This window comes from Rattus norvegicus, chromosome 15 (genome assembly GCF_036323735.1).
Source record: "Rattus norvegicus strain BN/NHsdMcwi chromosome 15, GRCr8, whole genome shotgun sequence".
Lineage (NCBI taxonomy): Eukaryota > Metazoa > Chordata > Mammalia > Rodentia > Muridae > Rattus > Rattus norvegicus.
This window is the reverse complement of record NC_086033.1, coordinates 83,483,256-83,507,311: the sequence shown is the minus strand read 5'-3', so window position 1 is coordinate 83,507,311 and position 24,056 is coordinate 83,483,256. Positions and strand designations below refer to the sequence as shown.

Below are 24,056 nucleotides of genomic sequence, written 5' to 3'. Positions count from 1 at the left end.
TTATGTGGTCAAAAGATAGGACTGAACATCCCCACCCCTGCACTCCTCCCTTTAAATTAAGTCACAGGTCCAGAAGACACATGATTTAAATATAACAGTTGTTGTCCACATAATCATCTTCTAATCCATAGAGCAGTTTGATTGTGCAAGTCACTTCACCCTTGCTCTAGGGATTTTTAAGCTGTAAGCAAGCCACTGGTTAAGCATTTAAGTCCAAGAATTTTCATCTTAAAAATCTGTCAGTGAACAATAATTTAGGAGACAAGAAACAGAACACATACAAGAGTATTGATTACATCATCTTACATATCTTTCAGATTTTCTAATAAACCAAATAGCCATTGAATAAAGTCAGATAATAGTAGTAGGCCCTTAAAAGTATTTATCTTTATTCATTGATTTGGAACGTTCTCTAAATCACTAAAGTGATTCATGGCAAAGTGAAAAAGGATATAAAAAACTGTACATATAGTCTCATTAAAAATAGGTTTATATGACACACTGCCCTGTACACACATGCAGATAACAACTTTAATAGAAATATTGAACATTCTATCAATCTCCAGAGTGACATTTCCAGAGAATTCTTTCTGTATCTTTTTTTTGAGTTTTCAACTGTATGTTGAACATTTTTTTAGGAATTAAGGGAGAACCTTAATTCACTGTTTTTAGTTTTAGGATAAAAAAACCTTGCAGGGGCTGTAGTCAGACAGGTGTCCATTCAAATTCTTACTCTCAGAGCAGGTCTCATCACTATCCTAGACCTGCAAACATCACGCTTGTATTCCCTTCAAACAACACAAGACTTGCTTGAGGATACTGCTGGAGAACGTTGTTGACGTTTCCAAGCTCTTAGCTAATGTCTCGTTCCTTTTTTTCATCCCTTCTGTAGGCAGTAGTTTTCTTCCAATGAAGAACTAACCAGGGCTGCTAGGATGAAAAACTGAGGGGAAAGAAAAGATGGAATCTTATAAGGAAGAAAGGTTACAGGGATGGATACTTACATTTATATATTTTCATTCTGAAATAATAACTATTTGTAAAAGAGACAACAGATTTGAAAAAAAAAACTGAATGCCACCTTCAAATGTTTGCTTTCTGCTCATTATGCATTTTCGTAATGGGAGCATTAACCTTAAAATGAAAGCCACTTAGGTTTTAAGAAGGGTTAATCTCAAATTCCAGATGTCTACAACCAAGACGAACCCTCTGTCATGCGACAAAATATTACTCAGTGAAAAAGCGATTCTTCACCCCACCCCCACGCCTCTGGACACGTGAGTGCAGAGTGAGGGAGAAAGAAAAATTTGTTTCATTTTAAAGGCTGCTGTTTCCATTGGAGAATATGTTGTATAAGTCAGTCACAGATAGCAGGATAATTGTCAAGCAACCAACACGGATACGTTGCTCCTTAATGAGGCACAGTTGATTTCATTCTGGTGGAAGACAATTTGATGCGGTGGCTCGATGGTGAACACCTGGAGATGCCATGATACAGGAGTTCCTGTGTCTATTCCTAAGAGGCATAACTTCTCCACATATATCCAGAGATTTAAACAAGGCTATCTGTCACATTAGTAACATGAACAAAAGAATGGACTAACAAATTTAAGAATTTTCCCATAGTGTTGAAAAATGGAAATGCAGCTACATAGAACATCATGGAAAATGTTTGACAGATGATTGGAATAATATTTCTGATCGCAATGCTTTTCCAGAGCTCTACGTTTACCTCCATTACCCTATCAAAAATTGGAGTCACTGTCCCTGCCTTTGGCTTTAGATGGGGCTTTACAGCTGATTGGGTCCTAGGACAGATGCTACTGTGGCTTCTACGATTAGATGACAAAAGTGAGCTGATCCCAGTTGATTCCAAATTGAGCTGGGCTTTGGAGCCCTAATTTGCTTTGTACAGAGTCCAGTATCCCAAAGCTCACAAACTGGAAACACACAACAGGAAAAAGACTCAGATCTAGGAAAGAAATGCTGGGGAGGGGGAGGGTTGAGTACGAATTGTCACCCATAGGCTCCTGTATATGAACCCTCATGCTCATTTGGTGACACTATTTTAAGTCGTTGTGGGCCCTCTAGGAAGCATAGCCTTGTGGAAGAAGTACATCATTGAGAATAGGATTTGAGCCCAGACCCATATCCTGTTGTCTTTCTTGTGTGTGGATAAAATGTGATCCCTCTGATTCCTGCTCCACTGACCATTTTACGCTGTTCTCACATTATAGACTTTGGAATGTTATACAAAATAACCCTTTCTTTTTCAAGTTGCTTTTGGCCCTGATAACATAGCAACAGAACAGTGCAAAGGGGCTCTACTTGATCCAGTTCCAGGCAGTTCTCTTGCTGGTCTGTCATTGTGTGACTGAAGACATCTAGAGGGGATTACTAGCCATCAGGGTCCACACGCATCAGAGGCCTGAAGCCATAACTGCCAAGCCAGGCTTCTCCTAGGTTCCTGACAGTGGTATAATAAGCTGTGTCATTGTATGTCAATCCACCATAAATGACAGTGGCTATGTTAAGACATCAAGATACAAGTTATGTGTGTCAGAGGGATAGCTAGTAGAGGCTAATACCAAGTAAATAAGTAAATAAGAAGCACATTCGAGAAGTTATAGCTTCTGAAATAATTTTATGGTGCTAATAAATATAAACCAGAAAAACAAAATTTTACTTAAAAAAGCATACGAAGGTAATGTGCTTAAATACGATGACCAATGTATTGAATACATGTGCAAAATTATCAAAACTAAAAAGTTAATAATTAAAAAAATAATCAAAGAAGACCAGGAGTGTTGTTGTTCAGTGATACTAAATGTAAGTGTCTGGGGTCAATCTATGCTGCCCCCAGTAAATGACTGTAGAAAGAAACTACATCTAGATTTTTAGTTATTTGGGATCAAAGAATATTTCTTTAATTTCTGTTTGTCAAAATTCATTTTCTGGGTCTTGAGAGGTGGCAGTTAAGAGAGAGCACTGGCTGTTATTCTAGAAGTTTGACTCCCAGCACCTACACGGATGCTGACCACTGTCTGTAACTCCAGTTCAAGGGGATCTGACACCCTCACAGAGCGATGCATGCAGTCAAAACACCACTACAGTGTGAAAAACACAAGCAAACAAACAAACAAAAACACCATCTGTGATTGGGTTAGTTCACTCAGGATGATATTTTCCAGTTCCAACCATTTGCCTACGAATTTCATAAACTCGTTGTTTTTGATAGCTGAGTAGTATTCCATTGTGTAGATGTACCACATTTTCTGTATCCATTCCTCTGTTGAAGGGCATCTGGGTTCTTTCCATTTTCTGGCTATTATAAATAAGGCTGCGATGAACATAGTGGAGCACGTGTCTCTTTTATATGTTGAGGCATCTTTTGGGTATATGCCCAAGAGAGGTATAGCTGGATCCTCAGGCAGTTCAATGTCCAATTTTCTGAGGAACCTCCAGACTGATTTCCAGAATGGTTTTACCAGTCTGCAATCCCACCAACAATGGAGGAGTGTTCCTCTTTCTCCACAACCTCGCCAGCATCTGCTGTCACCTGAGTTTTTGATCTTAGCCAATCGCACTGGTGTGAGGTGAAATCTCAGGGTTGTTTTGATTTGCATTTCCCTTATGACTAAAGATGTTGAACATTTCTTTAGGTGTTTCTCAGCCATTCGGCATTCCTCAGCTGTGAATTCTTTGAATGAGGAAAAAGAATACCCTTGGCAGGGAAGGGAGAGGCAAAGATTAAAACAGAGACTGAAGGAACACCCATTCAGAGCCTGTCCCACATTTGGCCCATACATATACAGCCACCCAATTGGACTAGATGGATGAAGCAAAGAAGTGCAGACCGACAGGAGCCGGATGTAGATCGCTCCTGAGAGACACAGCCAGAATACAGCAAATACAGAGGCGAATGCCAGCAGCAAACTACTGAACTGAGAATAGGTCCCCTATTGAAGGAATCAGAGAAAGAACTGGAAGAGCTTGAAGGGGCTCGCGACCCCAAAAGTACAACAATGCCAAGCAACCAGAGCTTCCAGGGACTAAGCCACTACCTAAAGACTATACATGGACTGACCCTGGACTCTGACCCCATAGGTAGCAATGAATATCCTAGTAAGAGCACCAGTGGAAGGGGAAGCCCTGGGTCCTGCTAAGACTGAACCCCCAGTGAACTAGTCTATGGGGGGAGGGCGGCAATGGTGGGAGGGTTGGGAGGGGAACACCCATAAGGAAGGGGAGGGGGGAGGGGGATGTTTGCCCGGAAACCGGGAAAGGGAATAACACTCGAAATGTATATAAGAAATACTCAAGTTAATAAAAAAAAAAAAAAAAAAAAAAAACACCATCTGCCATTTGCAAGATGAACTCTGGGAAACTGGGGGAATATTCCCTTGAGCCTGAGAAATGCAGGAGCCTGGGCTGACAGTTCTTGTCCTAGGGCAGGAGGCCATAGACGCAGCAGCTTCCGCTAGGAGGCAGTGGGAAGCAGGCTTTCTTCCTTCCATAGTCTATTGTTCCATGCTGGCCCTCAAGGATTGGCTAATGCCCATCACCGCTATGCCAGGGCACTATACCCTGCGTCCACACATGCAACAGTCACTCTAGCCTAGAAATATCTTCGCAGACACATTTCAAAGCAACGCTTAATGTAGGCACCCATTGCCTGCTGTACTGACATGTAAAGTGCATTAATACGGGAAGACAAAAGTCTGATGTACCCAATCATTCTCCTGCCTATGGCTTCTTATATCTTTTTGAAGTTTGCCCTTTATTCCTATTTTGTTCCTTTAGGGGTTGGGGTAGGGTGCATAATAATCCACACTTTGTTAGCTCTGCTGTGAATTGTGAACTATCTTAATTTTACTTAATATTGATTGAATTGAAACCCATTCTCTCTGATACTATGACCCAACTTTCTCTACTTTTTATTTTTTTTAATGATGGTTTGGGTAGAGAATGTCGCCCATTGGCTCCTGTAATTAAACATTTGGAGCCAATCTTTTATTTACCTTTGAGTAATTTTTTGTTTGTCTCACATGTATTATGTACATACGTGTGTGTGTGTGTGTATGTGTGTGTATGTGTGTGTGTATGTGTGTGTGTATGTGTGTGTATGTGTGTGTATGTGTGTGTGTATGTGTGTGTATGTGTGTGTATGTGTGTGTGTATGTGTGTGTATGTGTGTGTGTATGTGTGTGTGTATGTGTGTGTATGTGTGTGTATGTGTGTGTATGTGTGTGTGTATGTGTGTGTATGTGTGTGTATGTGTGTGTGTATGTGTGTGTATGTGTGTGTATGTGTGTGTATGTGTGTGTATGTGTGTGTATGTGTGTATGTGTGTGTATGTGTGTGTATGTGTGTGTATGTGTGTGTATGTGTGTGTATGTGTGTGTATGTGTGTGTATGTGTGTGTGTATGTGTGTGTGTGTGTATGTGTGTGTATGTGTGTGTATGTGTGTGTGTGTATGTGTATGTGTGTGTATGTGTGTGTGTATATGTGTGTGTGTATGTGTGTGTATGTGTGTGTGTGTGTGTGTGTGTGTGTGTGTGTGTGTGTGTTGTGTCTAGCCAGGAGTGGTTTCACACACCTTCCATCCTACTACTTGGGAGATAAAGGCATGTGGGTCTCAGAGTGTGAGGATAGCCTGGTCTACAGAGTGAGTTCCTGGACAGTCAGTTAAGAATGTTCCCATAGTCTTGAAAAATGGAAATGCAGCTACATAGAACGTTACAGAAAAATTCTGACTCAAAAAAAAAAAGACAAAAAAACAAAAAATAAACAAATACCCCCCAAAAACAAAATAAATCAAAACCAAACAAACCAAACAGCAGAAACAACAACAATCAGAGATCTTTGTCTTTCAATTCAGAGTGAAACACAATGGTCTCTTTCTTAGATGACAGAGAGCTTAATGCTACCATTTGCTCAGCTAGTTTCTACTTACTGTGTCTGTGGTTCTAGGCATTTATCACTTCCGTTTCGCCCTCTATGGTAGATGGAAATGTATTTTCATGGCTAAGCACTCTTTTGTTTTCATTTCTCTGTAGCTTATAACCTAATGGGGAAACAGAGGCACTAAATACAATACTGTCCTTTTCGTTTTATTGGTAATTTAAGCCATTAAGTCTAGGGCTTGTTTTACTTGTGTCTGTGTGTTTGTTCGGTTCTCTTACTATTTAGGAATGTTGTATTTCTGTATAGCAGCCGGGGAATCTTTATAATTATAACAATATAATACCCTAGCTTTCCATTTATCTAGGTAGTGTCTATTAGCTTTTTATAATAAGTAATAATAAAATTAGTGTGCTTCCTGTTCCCCCCCCCTTCCCTTGCTTCCCTCTTTTATATTATCCTTTTTAGTGATTGAAAGTATGGTTATATGCCCTAATAGTCCTTCACTTGGTCCTTCAGATTTCAGAGCGATCTCTAAACTCAATAGTGCAGAAGAAATATCAACAAATCCACTCTCCTGTCCCGCTTCTGTCTAAATTTTTATCAGCCTATGCTTTACTAATATGGAGACACACCATATACATCTACTCTGTCTCTGTACCGTCATGTTTGAATTACTTTTCCCATCCTCTTGAAAAGATTCAATGCCTTGAGAATGCCTCAGCCAAAGAGTTCTGAGCTGTCTCTAGGAATTTCCTGCAGACAATGGAAACAATAGTCCTGGTGTTTTCCTAAGGCAAAAGTTCCTCAACTGCATGTGTTTGTGGTATCTGGACTCAGGGGTGAGGTGAGAAGATCTAAACTCAAAATCAGCCTGAAATGTATAGCAAGACCCTGTTAGAAAATGAAAAACAAAAGAAGTGCCTTGTGTTTGCGTGTCATTCACTGTCACTGTGTTATGATGCCATGACGACCAAGGCAACCTACAGTTCTAAAAGAATAAAACTTCATATTGATACACAGGTGGGTGCGGCAGGAAGAGGCTGATACAGTGGCAGGAAGTGGAGACAGGAAATCACCCCTCAAATTGCAACCACAAAAAGCCGGAAATGTGATACTGGGAGTGGCTGGACATCTTTAGACTCTCTACATCTACATGCTTCCTCCAACAAGATCACCCCTTCTAACCCTCGCTAAACAGCATGACCACTGGGCACCCAAGAATTCAAATATCTGTGCCTATGGGGGACATTCTCACTCGGACCATTACAGGCCTGAACCGAGGGCTCCATTACATCTGAAAGACAGTTGGACTGGCTCTTAATCTTTGGTTCGTGCTTTCTTCCAGGAATATTAGGAAATATTACAAAATATGTTCTTTTGGGAGAGGATTTTACTATTCTTTTACATATTATTACTTCTTTGCCCTTTTAGTCAGAGCGTGCCAGTTCTTCAGTGGTGATGTTGTTAAAAGTCATGAAGTCTAGGAGTCCACCAGCCCTCTCATTATGAGCTGGCGCAGAGGTGGTGTTTTCCCACAGGGAGGGGAATCTATACAGTTTTAATTTAGCCATGCTTTGCTTCCTAGTTTTGTTTTTCTGTTATTCTCATAAAACACCAACCAAAAGCAACTTGAGAAGGGAAGGATTTATTTGGCTTACACCTCCAGGTCATAGTCCCTCATTAAGGGAAGTCAAAACAGAAACTTCAGCAAGAACTGATGCATAATCCATGAAAGGATGCTGCTTATTGGTTCGCACTCTGACTCACTCATTGGTTCATACTTAGCTTTTTTATTTTTTATTTTTTTAAACTCTCTGCTGATTCTTTGTGAATTTCACATCATGCACTCCAAACCCATTCATCTTCCTGTCTTTCCACATCTGCCCTTCACCCTTGCAACCTCCCTCCCCAAAATATCTCACTGTGGATGCTGCAATGTGTCACAGTGTGTCATACAGTACACCCTTTTGCCTAAATAGCTTTTCTTGTATCTGTTCATTGCAGTGAGTCATTGGTCTGGTTTGAGGCCTCTGTCTTCTGCTATGCTATCAATTCTGTGTCCTCAAGAGGGATTTTTCTCCCATATCCTGTTGTTATCTCATGTCATGGAGATCTTGCAACTTTGATTCTGAAGGACCAGCCCCTTCGTGTGCTCCAGCAGTTCCTAGATTGGGTAGATGCTGGAGTGAATCACATGAAAGCCCTGAATCTGGGCCTGGGAGGTAGCTGAGTTGGTCAGGCTGACAGCTCTCCCTACCCCACACCACAGGGGCCAGCTCTCCTGCACTGCCCAGGGTAGAGGTGGGGCCAGTTCTCCCTTTCTCACACCTTTGAGCTGGCTCTTAGCTCTCTTTCTTTTACAGCCCAGGACTACCTGCCTAGGAATGCTATTTCCCAAGATGGGCCAATCATCTCTGTTATCAATCAGGATTTAAGACCATGCCTTATAGATGTCCCTACAGGACAATCTAATCTGAGTAACCCAGGTGAGACAAGGATGCATCAAGCTGTGAAAAACAATGCAGAAAAACTAAACTGCAGATCTCCTCTCCTTAGCTGAGCCAACTGGGCCTAGAGGAGTTCTGAGATAGTCCTGCCTGGCCTGGCCTGGCCTTCTAACAAGTGATATAGTGTTGACTCTCTAAGGTGGTACTAAATCTGAACTGGGCAGTACTTTGGACTGCTCTCTACTTCCTCCTCTGGTATCTCCCATTCTTGTGAGGCTTTCAGCAATGGATTATGAATAAATACTAGTTTCTAGAAAAAGGAGGTTATAAGACTTAAAAACAGACTTATACAAAGCTTTTTGTGTTAAATATTGCAAAGCTTATTTACTTCATAAAAACTGGTAGATCTCATGAGAAAAAAAACATGCAGGTTAATAAAAATTTCAGAACATGCCTGAGCCAGGTCATATTTTCATGCAATAACTGTCTTATAGAACCCTCTATAGAATGATTATAGGCCAGGTTTCTTCTCCCAGTGATAAGGGGAAAATTATATATCAGAATGAACTGATCTAGAGAAATTATGTCTAAATCATATAGGTGCCCAGATGTTTGCATTAATTTGCAGTGCACATTCCAAAGAAGAATGTGAAGCAGCATAGAGCTTTCATTTTAGGGAGCTTCTCAGAGTAACATACATCTTTTTCCCAAGATAGATCTTGGGGAGATGTGTTTAGAGTAAGTTTCCAGTGCAGCACCCAAAGAGGTAAAAAGGAGGAAGAGGAGGAGAAGGAGGAGGGGGAGGGGGGAGGGGGGGAGAAGGAGAAGGAGGAGGAGGAAAGGGAGAGGGAGAGGGAGGAGAAAGAGGAGAAGGAGAAGGATGAGGAGGAGGAGGAGAAGAAGAAGAGAAGAAGAAGAAGAAGAAGAAGAAGAAGAAGAAGAAGAAGAAGAAGAAGAAGAAGAAGAAGAAGAAGAAGAAGAAGAAGAAGATGAGTTGAGGAAAATGTTGATTCAAACTACAATTAAAAAAAAAAAACAACTTCCATGAGCACAGAAGTGCAACAAAAAGAAGTGTGTGTCCCAGAGGTCCCAGAGGAACTGTAGAATCAGCAGCAGAACTCTTGGCTCTACTACAAGCACTACCTACCAAAGGTGAACCTAGTCTTCCTGGAGACCAGCACCTACAGGAGAAAGTCTTCAGGCCCCAGTCCTGAACCAAAATAAGGATAATACAATAGCAACTGTACTGTCCTCCAAACAGATTATTCCAGCAGAGAAAGAAGGAAGGGAACTGTGCTGGTGGCTAATATTGTCATTTTGAGAGAATAGAGAGTTTCTAAAGAGATAAGCCCCTAGGCATACCAGGAAGTGATTGTCTAGATAATGTTAATTAAGATAACAACCCTAATAGTGGATGGCTCCATTCTATAGGCTGGGGTTTTGGGATGCATAAAAAACAAGAAAGCCAGTTAGCATGCATTGCTGTGACCCCTGACTGTGATGCAATATGACTGACCAGCTGCCTGACCTTGCAGCCATGTCTTCCCCCACAATGACTGAGTGTTCCCCCCAATTATGAGCCAAAACAAATGCTTCCTGAGGCTGGAGAAATTTCTCAGTGGGCTTGCTTTACAGCATCTGGACTTGAGTTTTGATTTCATAAAAATCTAGGTGTGCCCATATAGGCTTGTAACCCTGACATCTTGGGCACTCATGGGAAGAGGATCACTGTGACTTGCTATCTGCTACCCCAGCCCAATAAACATAAGCTTCGGGTCTAGGCAGAGACCTTATTACAAAGGAATAAGGAAAGGGTGTGAGAACAGGCCACTTGGTATCTTTCTCTGGCTTCTGTATGTGCATAGGTGTACTCATATACATACATATATATTGCTAATGTATATAATTTTATACATATATATAAAATTAAAATCGAACCCTCTTCTTTCCATAAGTTGCTTTACATTGCAACAATTGCAACAAGAACAGTAACTACTGCACGAATACTTAAAAATGTGAACTGTACAACTGACTTTATTTTGCATGTAGAGAAATAAGCAGTGTTAGAATCTTGACCACCTAGGTTAGGGACTGTAAATTTTAGACCATGACTTGTGGAGGCATGTTTAGGATTCCATTCCCACAAAGCATACTTGAGCCATGAACTAATTCAAACCACAGACAAGACTTGGAGCAAGTCAGAACCGTGATCTCCTGAGAGTGATGTTTGGAACTCCAAGCCGTGATGTTAAGAGCATTGAACAGATGTTAACAGACAGCATAGGAAAGAAAGGAGGAGGCAGAGAAGGTTATATTTAGGTTCATGAGAACTGACTAGAGAAAGAGAAAGGGTGAGAGAGCAGGGAGAAGGAGAAGGACAGACAGACAGATGGAGAAACCAATGCTGTGGAAAGGCTACCAGGCATCAAATAAGAATTTAATTAATGATAGCTGTTAGTTATTAATAATACGTTATATATTTCTGCTTATTATTACTACATATTACTATTACTAATATGTCTTTCTCCTTGTATTTGATCTTATGTCTTGTATTGTATCTACATAAAGGTATTTGAAATTCCTGTAAAGAGCAGACGTTTTTAAATGTGTTAGCATGTAATCCAGTAGCACAAAAAGCACCACTAAAATGCCTTTGTCTTAACAATGCAACTGTGGGACTGTAGGTGGGTAAAATTCTGAAGGTCTAGACTAATATCTTGGTAGCGAACACTCTTGAAAACATGTATTTGGGTTGTGATTTTGCTTAAAAGAAAAACAATCTCATCTGAGCTCTGAGATGTGCATAAATTATTTGCAACATTGGCAAGTAAATAATGTGAAAGTTTTCTTAATCTTTGTGTCAAGCAACCTGTTTTGAGAAATCACATTTTTCCACGTAGCTCTGGAAGACAAGGGCCAGTTGTCAGTGTCAGTGTCAGTTTTCAGATTATTTTCATCCCAGTAAGAGCCTGGTTGTGTTGCTTTTCTCTGTTAAGGGATGGGCTGTTGAGGTCATCAATTTATACTCTAAAGCCAGGCCGCCGACCAATTGCTTGAAGCGTACTGGCAAACACGAATCATCTACATTATCAGTGAGCCCCTCCAGTCTCCTAGAATACACTGATCTTTACTTCGTAATAATCTACCTCATCACTGTCTTCCGCAGGCATTCTTTATGTGTTTTTGATTTGTTAGAGCCAGTTTTATCCCAAATGTTACTTGCAGCATTCTTCTTGGTATTGCTGTATGAGGTGTGAGTTATGTCGTCGGAGGGTAGTTCCTGTCAAATGGGTTTTCTGACTGGAGTACTCATAGACTCAACTATTTCATACCTAAAATGTCTTAGTGTTTCCTTTGACATCACCTAGGTGTAGAGAGACTTCTCCATTTGAACATTACAGGACTGTCTCTCCTTCCTAAATATTTAATCATATTTGTGGAGAGAAGTTCCTCATACTGAAATACTAATGTTCTTTGGATGAGCATATGAGATTTTATGAACTGGGAGTATTCTTTGAGCATATAGTAGGTGTCTGTTTACTCATCCATTCAAGAATTAATTCATTCCAGGCATAACAATACATAGATATTATCCTAGCACCAAGGAAGCTGAATTAGAGGGGATGCAAGTCAAAGTCTTGTCTGTGGATTGGGGAGAGGGAGGTTGGGGAACTAGTGTGGTTAGTAAAGTGTAGGTGTACCTTTTGGGTTACTTTATTGGCTTCTTATATCTACCACCTTTCCAACTATTATTCTACTATAATCCTTTCCAACTCCCAACACTAGATAGGAGAGCAAGAAGGTTAGAGGGAAATGGGGGTATAGACCTCCTTAGACTACTTCTTGCTAACTAGGGTTTCTAGTTCCCTAGAGCAAGTCCAATCTTTGTCCTCAGAATATCTCCAACCAGCAAACCAGCAAACCAGCAAAACAGCAAAATAGCAATCCAGCAAAACAACAATGCAGCAATCCAGCAATGCAGCAATCCAGCAATCCAGCAATCCAGCAATCCAGCAATCCAGCAATCCAGCAATCCAGCAATCCAGCAATCCAGCAATCCAGCAATCCAGCAATCCAGCAATCCAGCAATCCAGAACTTTAGCAATAGCCTACACAGCAGTACGAACCAGCAGCTACCATAGACCCTCTCAAGGTTCTCTCGTTTATACCTGCTCCAGAGTCCCCAGAACTCCGAACATAAACTATCTGCAGCTGGGCAAAAGTCACACCCCCACTAGAACATGAGACCATCACAGTTAGTGGCTGTGCACAAGCTGAAGCAGCCTCACATCCCATGGCTGGGATTAAGACAAAACCCGTAATTACATAGCATAGCTGGGTTTTTAAAGAAACCAAGATTCTCACTACAGTAATTGCAAGGTAAACACGAGAACCTAAGCACGATCAGAACCCATGAAAAAGGCCTTGTGTGGTCTATGCTTGTAATCTAGCACTGGGAGGCAAAAATAGGCAGATCCCTGGGGATCACTAGCCTGGCAGGCAGCCTAGGTTACTTGGCCAGCCCTTGTTCGGTGACAAGGACTGTATCTCAAAAATTAAAGAGGGTGGTTCCTGATCAATAAACAACATGGGAGGAAGCACACATGTGCACACACACACACACACACACACACACACACACACACACACACACACAAACAGAAAGAAAGAATAAATGTGTCCTTAGATATCCCAGGAACTCCTCTGGATTATGTGAATGGATCGTGGAGCAAATATAAGCCAAAAAATATTTGTCTTACTAGATCACGACCTAGCAAAGTGTAAACAGATTATGTTTATTGTTCATGGGGCGAACTTGGAGAAAGCAAAGGTAATATGCTCTGCTCTGAATTTGTTCCTTCAGACACTCAGGCTCATATTTCATTGCCACATGAGCAGGGATAATCTTTTGATAATCCAACAACCTATTAGAAGCCAATGCATTTCTTGAGGGCTAGGGCTATTTTTCATTGGGTCAGATTAATACCTTGAGAACAGGTTATCAAAAAGTGAGACTACCCATCATTTTTTCTCTTGTGCTCCCTCCCATGGGAAGTGGGCGATGAAACACCATGGAGGCCTCATTGGAAGCCAAGCAAGTGATGGTGTTCTGCTCCAGAAGTGGAAGGCCAAACATGGCTCTTTTTTTTCTTTACCCATCCCCAAGTCTCAGGTGTTCTGTCATAGCAGCAGAAGGCCAACTACGACACGGAATGAAGTGAAGAAGAGCTTCCTCCTTTCACGTGATTGTCCACCAAAGCCTTGCTGATGAGAGAAGCAGATCCTAGAAGGGGAGGGTGTGTGATAGGCGTGTGTGGAGTGGCAGCAAACAACAAGCTGAAAGAACAAGGTAGGAGCCCTGATTGTTCAAGAAATTCATAGAGACAGTGGTGGGTAGAAGGCAGTGTGAGTGTGATATAGCAGTAGGAATAGGATTGCAAACACTCCAGGGAGCCGTTTGGTTATGACTGGACCATTGGAGAGCACTTTACCTATACTGAGAGGTGTGGCAGAGATGATCACATGCACTCCAACACTGATGTAAGCAGAGATCTAGATACGAAGGTACACCTGTCATTTCAGTGGCCTGGAAGCTGAGGCAGGGGATGGCTTAAATTGAAGAGTTCAGGGCCAGCCTAATCAGCATGCTCAAAAAAGAGAAAGAGAGGAAGAAAGGGGGAAGGGGCAGAATAGAACAAATGAGTGTTCTGGAAACCAAGAAAGAAAATATTAAATTCCGTTTATTACAAGTTAGTGAGTTTTAGCCTTGCCTTGTTGACCTGACTAACTGCTGCATAGGGACACGATATTGCAGAGTGAACATTTTGTTTAGGTTAAGTCATGCTTTGGGTTTCTTTATGATCTGAACCAGTGTAGAGTTAGCATATAGGCAGGGATGAAAGTCACTGTGAATTTGGTTCAAGAGTTTGGGTAGTACAGGTAAGAAACTTCTATTCGGGCACATTTTTATTAATATGAATCACACAGAAATGGGGTGGGAGCTGGAAGAATTCCCGTGGTCAGGAGAATGGTTTCTGCATTAGCTTCTAGAGCTGGATAAATTATAGCTCACTGCATGCTGATGGGAGTGATTCAGTGGAGAAGAAGAAACTGCTGGTGCAGAAGCCAGGAAACAATTACAACCTGCGAGCCGGTGAGAAAATGAGGACTCTTTTTAATGCAGAGAGTAGAGGACTTGATCTCAGAAAGGAGCACTAACAGGTTATCATGGGAGCCCAGGGAAGAGTGAGCTGTCTGAGGCAGGGCAACTGGCTTCCGAGGACTTCCACTATCTTCTCAGGACACAAGAGAAAAGGCTGTCAGTAGAACACGTGGTTGGGAAAGACGTATTGGAAACCCAAGGTGAGACTGCAGGTGTGACAGTCAGCGGGCCAGAGGAATGGGGCAGGTTTTCTGGGCAGTGCTTACTCTCCCAAGGAATATTTTACAGTTTAACAGCCTGGGATAAAGACTCCAAGAATATTAAAAAGTACAGTTGAAGTGGGGACTAGTTTCACATGTTTAGAGAATGATTATGTACCACGTGGCCCTGCCTTCCAGAACCCATAACGTATTACATGAATAACATTGCTATTCCATTTATAGGGCACAATGTCTAAAACAGATAAAAAAGACCAAAGTTAAGGGTTCTAGTTAAAGGAAAAGGGGGGAAACTAAGTAATCGTTTTTTCCCTGAAACTACTCAGGAACCGTCATGGGGAAATAGAGAAACCCTTGTTGACAATTTAGTCTAATGGAAAGAATGTGTCAAGATGCAGAAACACACACTTCAATATGCACAAAGTCTGTGGCCTTGGTAAATCTCCAACACTTAAGAGCAAGTTACCTACACCGTCTGTCAACAGAGGAGTCACCGTGATAAGAATGCTCCTTGGAGTTGGTCAGCTGACAGCAAATTGATTGGTGTTTCATTTCTTATAGACAGTGTCCTCATTAGCTTTCTATTACCATGACAAAGCACAGGGTGAAAAGCAGCTAGGAGAGAAAAGGGCTTATTTGCCTCACACATCCTAGTCATGTGTCATCACTGAGGCAATCCAGACAGGAACACAAGCTGGGAAGGAACCCGAAGGCAGGAACATAAGCAGACAGCGCGAGGAGGAGCACTGCTTACTGCCTTGCTCCCATGCCTGACTTACTTTGCTTTCTTATTTAACCCAGGACCACTTACCTCTGGGTAATATTGCCAGCAGTGGCCTAGTTTCTTCCACCTAGAAACTATTCCACCGTCTTACCTACTGGCCAACCTGATGCTCTGTTTTCTCAACTGAAGACCCCTCTTCAGATGTCTCTAATCTGTGTCTAGTTGTCAAAATGCTAACCAATGCATAGCAGTTACTGCGTTACTCTATTAGTTACTGTGCTCTTGGTTGTGATTAAAAGAGCTTATGTTAGTTCCTGATTGGAGGATGGAGTCCACCTTGGAGACTAAGGCAGTTGGCAAGGCATAATGGCAGAAGCGAAGGTGTGTATGGTCAAAGGACATCAGCTTAGGGTGCAGAGAACCATGGATGTGGATGAGCATCCCGAATCCCTTGTTTATTCAGCCTCAGTCCAGGGAAGGCTGTTGTTCCTGCGCAGTCGTTCTAGAAACAGTCATAGACACAGACATGTGTTCCTATGGTGTGTGAAAGCTAGTCAGGTTGTCAGTCACCTTGAAAACAAGGCAACCTCTGTAGCTCTCAGCTTTCTTCCTTAGAAACTAGGAAAGGAAGTAACATGGAATGAGTTTCCTGGCTGTTGTGGGGATCAAATAAGACACAGCAAAGGTTTAGTGTATTGATTTTTACACATACACTGTAACAAGAGAATGTGACAACTAAGAGGAAATAGTATTTTTAAATGAAAACCTACATGAAATTAAAAAAAAAAAGCATGAGATCTTCATTCATAGCCCAGAAATGAAAACTAGATTCTAATTTAGTGCTCCTTAAGTCTTTAAATCTCACTGTTGCTGGTCTGTTTTTCTCCTCCTAGTTTGACAGGCATCCCCACTATAGGGCTATCAAACTTGTTACATCGCTGCAGCCAAGAATGACTCCTCAGATGGGGGTGACAATGCTGGCCGCATGCTGCTGTAGATCTGAGACCTAGCGTACCCTTTGTGAGCAGGTATGACTCCTGACAGGAACTGCAGGGTTACACATAGGTTAACTGACTTCAGTGGAGGTCCACATCATGACCCAATCATTGTGCCTGTCGGGCAATGGGAAAGTCTGTCCTTCTGACATATTTATAACTCTGTGGTTAAGACGTCTACTTAATGCTCTTTTTAATTTAAAGGTCTCTGGCCATTTCAACCTCTCTCCTTTTAACTTAGACATGCTTTGCAGGCTACTAATGCCTTTTAAGTACCTTCTTTATACTCATGTTACAATCTGGACCTAACAATTTTCAAGGAGTCGTTCTTTGAAAAAATTCCAAGATAATTATAGCAATTGCTTTTTAAAAATGGGGTGGGGGGGCATGTTCCAGTTAAAAGCCTTACTTTTAGATTTGAAATTTCAAGGGATTTTCTTTGCTTACTTGCTGTAAGACACACAGTTCATAGACACATGTGTGTTAAGGAAAAGAATTACATTATGTTTTCACATAGGTTTAAAATGTGTTTGGGGATGTCTGTTATTAACCTTTGACCCTGATTCAAGACAAAGCTCAGAAATAGGAAGAAAAAGTTCAGGTTTGATTGCCAAATATGTAGAGAATTATGTATTTCCTCTTTAGTTTTAATGCTGCTAGATAGAATAGCCAAATACATTTTGACTGTTTAGTTATACGCTATTAAATCAAAAGATATTTGTAAGCAATATTGAGGATTAGGTAATAGAAATACTTTTATTAGCCAGTGATTGTAAGAGGTACAGATCCTCAGAATAAATGTGTGAGTGTATATATGAGTCCACACGCAGGTACACAGAGAGATAGGGTTACTCCTGGTGCACGTGTCTAGATTTTCTTTTCTTTTTTTTCTTTCTTCCTTTTTTTTTTTTTTGTAGGAAAGGTTTGATTTACCTTTACAGAGTGCAGTTGACAACAAGTCAAGGAACTCAAAGCAGGACTCCCCTCCCCTTCTGCTTGGCTCTCTTATACAGCTCAGGACCACCGTCTTGGACCGCTTTCTAAGGGATGGAGCCACCCACAGTGGGCTGGATCCTCTCACAGACATGGCCACAGGCTAGTCCAATCAAGGCAATTCTTCAGTTGAGGTCGCCTTTTCCTAGGTGATTTTGGTGTATCATGTTAACTGTGACATTTTCCTGTGTCTTACTGAGAAATGAAGACAAAACCTCAACATTTAAGAAAAATCTGACCACATAGGTTATTTGCAAAATATATTATTTCATTGGTTGGTTAGGGTTGAGTAGGAAACTTCTGCTACATGGTATTTGGCCTTCTCGGCAAGGCCCACACAGCCAGTATAAACCATACGGTGAGGCTTGGTGTGTAACTCAGTAACATGCACAGAGCCCTTGGGTCAGTACCCAGTACTGTAAAAAACTGAATGTGGTGACACAAACCTGTCACTTGAGCCCTTGGAAGGAGAGAACAGGAGGCTCATCCTCAGCTAGCCTGAGGCTAGACATGAACCCCTCTCTTCAGATAGGAAAACAATAGGCTGGAGAGAGACCTCTGCAGCTAAGAACACTCAATGCCAGTCACAAGGACTAGCATTTTTTTTTAATCTGCATTAAGAAGCTGTGTAGCCCTGCAGGTTTGAAACCCCACTTGGAGTGTGCCGGAGACAGGAGGATCACTGTGACTTGCTCTGCCTCAGAGGAACAGGCAGAAAATGGTGGAGGAGGACACCCAGCACCCTCTTCCAGCCTCTCTGCCTATGCACAAATGTGTGCCAACTACTTACACATGCATAACTTCCTATGCATGGATGTACACACACACACACACTCACACACACAAGTCTTTAAAAATAAACTGCATGACTCGGGCATCCCCCACCCCTTGAATTAAGCCCCATGTACTTGAGAATCTAAGTGAACTTGAGAGGCATCTTCCGCCATGCTGAGGGAGTGATATGCTTTCTGAGGAAATTGCTCATTGGCCTTAGGCTAGTGAATCCAGATTCTCTGCTTCCGCTGGGAAGGAAGGGTGGGAAGTAATGAAGGATAGAGTATAGACCATGGAAGCTCTCAGAAAGGTCCATAAACCAGAGGACAGATGAGTTGGCTTCCTGCGAGCCCCGGTGGCTTCACGTGGTACGCAGGGATGGGGGAGCAGTTCTGTCTACTGTTTTCTCCTCTATGACGTGGGTGAAGAGAGAGTCTGAAGAGCGATGAAGATTCTGCAGAGAGGCTGCCGGCACAGCATTCGGTCCCAGCAGTCAGGATGCCTCTCCTGCCTGGGAGCCTGAGGACAGGAAGGTCTGTGCTTTGGTTTTCTTGTCTTCATGGCAGTGCCCTGTGAACTGCAATGACCGGCTCTCCAATTGTGCTTTGTTACTTGACGCTGTCTTTCCTCGACTACCCCTTCTACTCCGGCCCCCAAGCCTTTGACTGTAGTGAATAGCAGCAGTCTCTTGGTTCATGTGCTCATGAAGTTCCAGTCTGAGTTTGGGTATCGAGCTGGGATAGGAGGAATCTGGTGGTGTTGGAGACTCTCATAAGTGATTCTGGGGATAGGGTGAGCCCGTGCAGGAAGCCGGGGGGAAAAGTTCTGCCTCTATCCTTGGGATCCAAGGCAGCGCCCAAAACTTCTCTCCGGATTAGTCCTGGTCCAAAGCGAGGGTGAGAAGGCAGACGGGATGCCACCAGTCTGGGTTCACTGCCCAGCATCCAGTGGACAGGTGAGAGAGATACTGTCGCTAACTTGCCTCCAAGTCAGGAAGGTGACTATGGGGGCAGCAGCATTGGTGCTGCGGTAAAAGCCACAGGGCGGGGCCTCGGAGCAGTCACTACTCCTCCCTGGGACACAGAGAGGGGAAGGAAGAGTTGAGGAGGCACAGTTTCAGCCTGTGCCCCTCAGGCCTATTACAGGAGAACGAGGTCCCCCACCACCACCCCTCCAGCTCTATAGTTTTCCAGAAAGTCAAGCATTCCTTAAAGATAAAATGGCCCTGCATTCTCTTCTGCAATTAGGCTTTGTAGGTCATTTCTGTGTTTTTATGGAGGAAGACCGATTAACCCCAGAGCATCGATACATGTCCAGGAAACCCCGCAGGATAAAGTGAAGGGTACGCAGCTTTAGTTAGAGTAGCAGAGGACATTTTTTTTCGCTTTAGGACCCTCAGCACTGCCTGTGCTAGCCGGGATACCGGGAATCTAGTTCCAGAGTCCTGTGATTGTTCACAATAGCACCAAAACCTCCTTTATAAAAGCCCATGAGCGAACATCCTTGAGGTCTGTGTAAGACAGTAAGAGAAGTCTGGCTTCTTGTGGAAATTAACCTTGTATCTGCAGTCCTCAAGAAAAGCTGAAAGGGTGAATCAGACTATCAAAAAATAAAAATTAAAAAAAAAAATTAAAAGAACTGTCCCTGTCAAGGAGGAGACTTAAGGGTTGCGGATTCAAGCATTCCTTGCTCCTCTACCATCATAGAGCGCCTCTCACCGACCTTTTCCCACTCTTAGAACTCTCTTCTGGGAAAAATCACCTTGCATACCTAGTCTGGTGACAGCCTCGGCCGTTGTTTTTCCTTGTTTCTTTTATGATTTTCAAAATCAACTATTCCCAGAGGATAATAAATCTCAGTTGGATACTTCAAAAACTTTAGAAATCTCAGGCAAGTGATTCGTCTGGCAGACCTGGTGTGGCTTTAGGGCCGTTGGCCGGGAGTCATCCAGGTGGAAGCTCTGGTCTCACTCCTCCTTAATGCCCAGGGTTGTGAGGCAAAGCCATAGGAGTGGTCAATGCCAACACAGCTCTGACGCTCAGGGTCCTCAGGGTCTGTTATAGAGGTAGCCGTTAACTGACTCCCTGGAAGCTCCGAGAACAGCCGCATAACCCTGTGCGTTTTTTTTCTGCCCTATTTGACCCAGGTAGGGCAGAGTCTACCCACCCCACTCCTACACGCCCGTTTTTGCAGCAACGAAGTGCCTTTCTTTATTTCTTCCTCCCTCCCTCCCTCCCTCCTCTCTCCCTCTCTCTCTCTCTCTCTCATACATTTATTATCGGATATATTTCTTTATTTACATTTCAAATGTTATTCCCTTTCCCGGTTTCCTATCCATAAGCCACCATTCCCTCCCCCTCCCCCATAATGATGTTATCCCCATACACCCCCCTGACCACCAAAATGCGCCCCCCCCCGACATTTCCCTGCACTGGGGGTCCAACCTTGGCAGGACCAAGGGCTTCCCCTTCTACTGGTGCCCCAACAAGGTCATCCTCTGCTACATATGCAGTTGGAGCCCAGGGTCAGTCCATGTATAGTCTTGGGTAGTGGTTTAGTCCCTGGAAGCTATGGTTGGTTGGCATTGTTGTTCTTATGGGGTTGCAAGCCCCTTCAGCTCTTTCAATCCTTCCTCTAATTCCCCCAAAGGGGGTCCTGTTCTCAGTTCAGTGGTTTGCTGCTAGCATTGACCTCTATATTTGGCATACCCTGGTTGTGTCTTTCAGAAGAGATCTATATCCGGTCCGTTTCAGCATGCATTTCTTAGCTTCATCAATCTTATCTAGTTTTGGTGGTTGTATATATATGGGTCACATGTGGGGCAGGCTCTGAGTGGCTGTTCCTTCAGTCTCTGCTCTAAACTTTGCCTCCATATCCCCTCCTATGGATATTTTTGTTCCCACTTTTAAGAAGGAGTGGGAGCATCCACATTTTGGTCGTCCTTCTTCTTGAGCTTCCTGTGGTCTGTGGATTGCATCTTGGTTAATTCGAGCTTTTGGACTAATATCCACTTATCAATTAGTGTAATAGTGTATTTTCTGTAATTGGGTTACTTCACTCAGAATGATATTTTCTAGTTCAATCCACTTGCCTATGAATTTCATGAAGTCATTGTTTTTGATAGCTGAGTAGTACTCCATTGTGTAGATGTCCCACATTTTTCTGTATCCATTCCTCTGTTGAAGGGCATCTGGGTTCTTTCCAGCTTCTGGCTATTATAAATAAGGCTGCTATGAACATAGTGGAGAATGTGTCTTTGTTTTATGCTGGAGAAATTTTGGGGTATATGCCTAGGAGAGGTATAGCTGGGTCCTCAGACATTGTAGTGTTCAATTTTCTGAGGAACCTCCAGACTGATTTCCAGAATGGTGTACCAGTTTGCAGTTCCACCAACAATGGAGGCGTGTTCTTCTCTCTTCACATCCTCACCTGAGTTTTATCTTAGCCATTGTGACTGGTGTAAGGTGAAATCTCAGGGTTGTTTTGATTTGCATTTCGCTGATGACTAAGGACCTGGAACATTTCTTTAGGTGCTTCTCAGCCACTTGATATTCCTCAGCTGTGAATTTTTTGTTTAGCTCTGTACCCCATTTTTAATAGGGTTATTTGGCTCTCTGGAGTCTAACTTCGTGTATTCTTTGGGTATTTTAGCTATTAGCCCTCTATCAAATATAGGCCTGGTAAAGACTTTCCCAATCTATTGGTTGTCGTTTTGTCCTAATGACAGTGTCATATGCATTACAGAAGCTTTGCAGTTTTATGAGGTCTGATTTGTTGATTCTTGATCTTAGAGCATAAGCCATTGGTGTTTTGTTCAGGAAATTTTCTCCAGTGCCCATGTGTTCGAGATGCTTCCCCACTTCTTCTTCTATTAGTTTGAGTGTATCTGGTTTGATGTGGAGGTCCTTGATCCACTTGTACTTAAGCTTTGTACAGGGTGATAAGAATGGATCGATCTGCATTCTTCTACATGCTGACCTCCAGTTGAACCAGCACCATTTGTTGAAAATGATATCCTTTTTCCATTGGATGGTTTTGGCTCCTTTGTCAAAGATCAAGTGACCATAGGTGTGTGGGTTCATTTCTGGGTCTTCAATTCTATTCCATTGGTCTATCTGTCTGTCTCTGTACCAATAACATACAATAGTTTTTATGACTATTGCTCTGTAATACTGCTTGAAGTCAGGGAATGGTGATTCCCTCAGAAGTTCTTTTATTGTTGAGGATAGATTTTGCTATCCTGGTTGTTTTGTTATTCCAAATGAATTTGCAAATTGCTCTTTCTATCTCTATAAAGAATTGAGTAGGAATTTTGATGGGGGTGGCATTGAATGTGTAAATTGCTTTTGGCAAAATGGCCATCTTTACTATATTAATCCTGCCAATCCAAGAGTATGGGAGGTCTTTCCATCTTCTGAGATCTTCTTCAGTTTCTTTCTTCAGAGACCTGAAGTTCTTGTCATACAGATCTTTCACTTGCTTGGTTAAAGTTGCACCAAGATATTTTATATTATTTGGGACTATTGTGAAGGGTGTCATTTCCCTAATTTCTTTTTCAGCCTGTTTATCCTTTGAGTAGAGGAAGGCTACTGATTTGTTTGAGTTAATTTTATACGTACAAACTTTGCTGAAGTTGTTTATCAGGTTTAGTAGTTCTTTGGTGGAACTTTTGGGGTCACTTAAGTATACTATCATATCATCTGCAAATAGTGATATTTTGACTTCTTCCCCTCCAATCTGTATCCCCTTGATCTCCTTTTGTTGTCTGATTGCTCTGGCTAGAACTTCAAGAACTATACTGAATAAGTAGGGAGAGTGTGGGCAGCCTTGTCTACTTCCTAATTTTAGTGGGATTGCTTCAAGTTTCTCTCCATTTAGTTCGATGTTAGCTATTGGCTTGCTTATATGACTTTTACTATGTTTAGGTATAAACCTTGAATTCCGGATCTTTCTGGGACTTTTATCATGAAGGTGTGTTGAATTTTGTCAAATGCTTTCTCAGCATCTAATGGAATAATTAGGTTTTTTTTTAATCTTCGAGTTTGTTTATATAGTGGATTATGTTGATGGATTTCCATATATTGAACCATCCCTGCATACCTGGGATGAAGCCTACTTGATCATGATGGATGATCATTTTGATGTATTCTTAGATTCGGTTTGCAAGAACTTTATTGAGTATTTTTGCGTCGATGTTCATAAGGGAAATTGGTCTGAAGTTCTCTTTCTTTGTTGGGTCTTTGTGTGGTTTAGGTATAAGAGTAATTTTGGCTTCATAGAAGGAATTCGGTAGTGCTCCATCTGTTTCAATTTTGTGAAATAGTTTGGACAGTATTGGTATGAGGTCTTCTATGAAGGTCTGATAGAATTCTGCACTGAACCCATCTGGACCTGGGCTCTTTTTGGTTGGGAGACTTTTAATAACTGCTTCTATTTCTTTAGGAGTTATGGCGTTGTTTAGATTGTTTATCTCTTCCTGATTTAACTTTGGTACCTGGTATCTGTCTAGAAAATTGTCCATTTCCTCCAGATTTTCCAGTTTTGTTGAATATAGGCTTTTGTATAGGAACTGATGATTTTTTGAATGTCCTCAGATTCTGTTGTTATGTCTCCCTTTTCATTTCTGATTTTTTTTTTAAATTTGGATACACTCTGTTTCTTCTAGTTAGTCTGGCTAAGGGTTTATCTACCTTATTGATTTTCTCAAAGAACCAGTTCCTGGTTTTGTTGATTCTTTGTATAGTCCTTTTCATTTCTACTTGGTTGATTTCAGCCTTGAGTTTGATTATTTCCTGCCTTCTACTCCTCCTGGGTATATTTGCTTCTTTTTTTTT

General features: G+C 42.0%; 1 long non-coding RNA gene across 3 annotated transcripts in view; it reads right to left on the bottom strand.

Moving 5' to 3' along the window:
* Window positions 1-365: 365 nt before the first annotated feature.
* LOC134482159 (uncharacterized) overlaps window positions 366-24,056 on the bottom strand; it is a 36,013-nt gene continuing 12,322 nt past the window's right edge. For 2 of the 3 annotated variants that reach the window (XR_010058221.1, XR_010058220.1), the window contains one exon: window positions 366-943. This is a non-coding gene — a long non-coding RNA (uncharacterized LOC134482159). Of the gene's footprint in view, window positions 944-5,957; window positions 6,069-24,056 lie in introns of all 3 variants that reach the window. The other variant, XR_010058222.1, reaches the window with a different exon arrangement.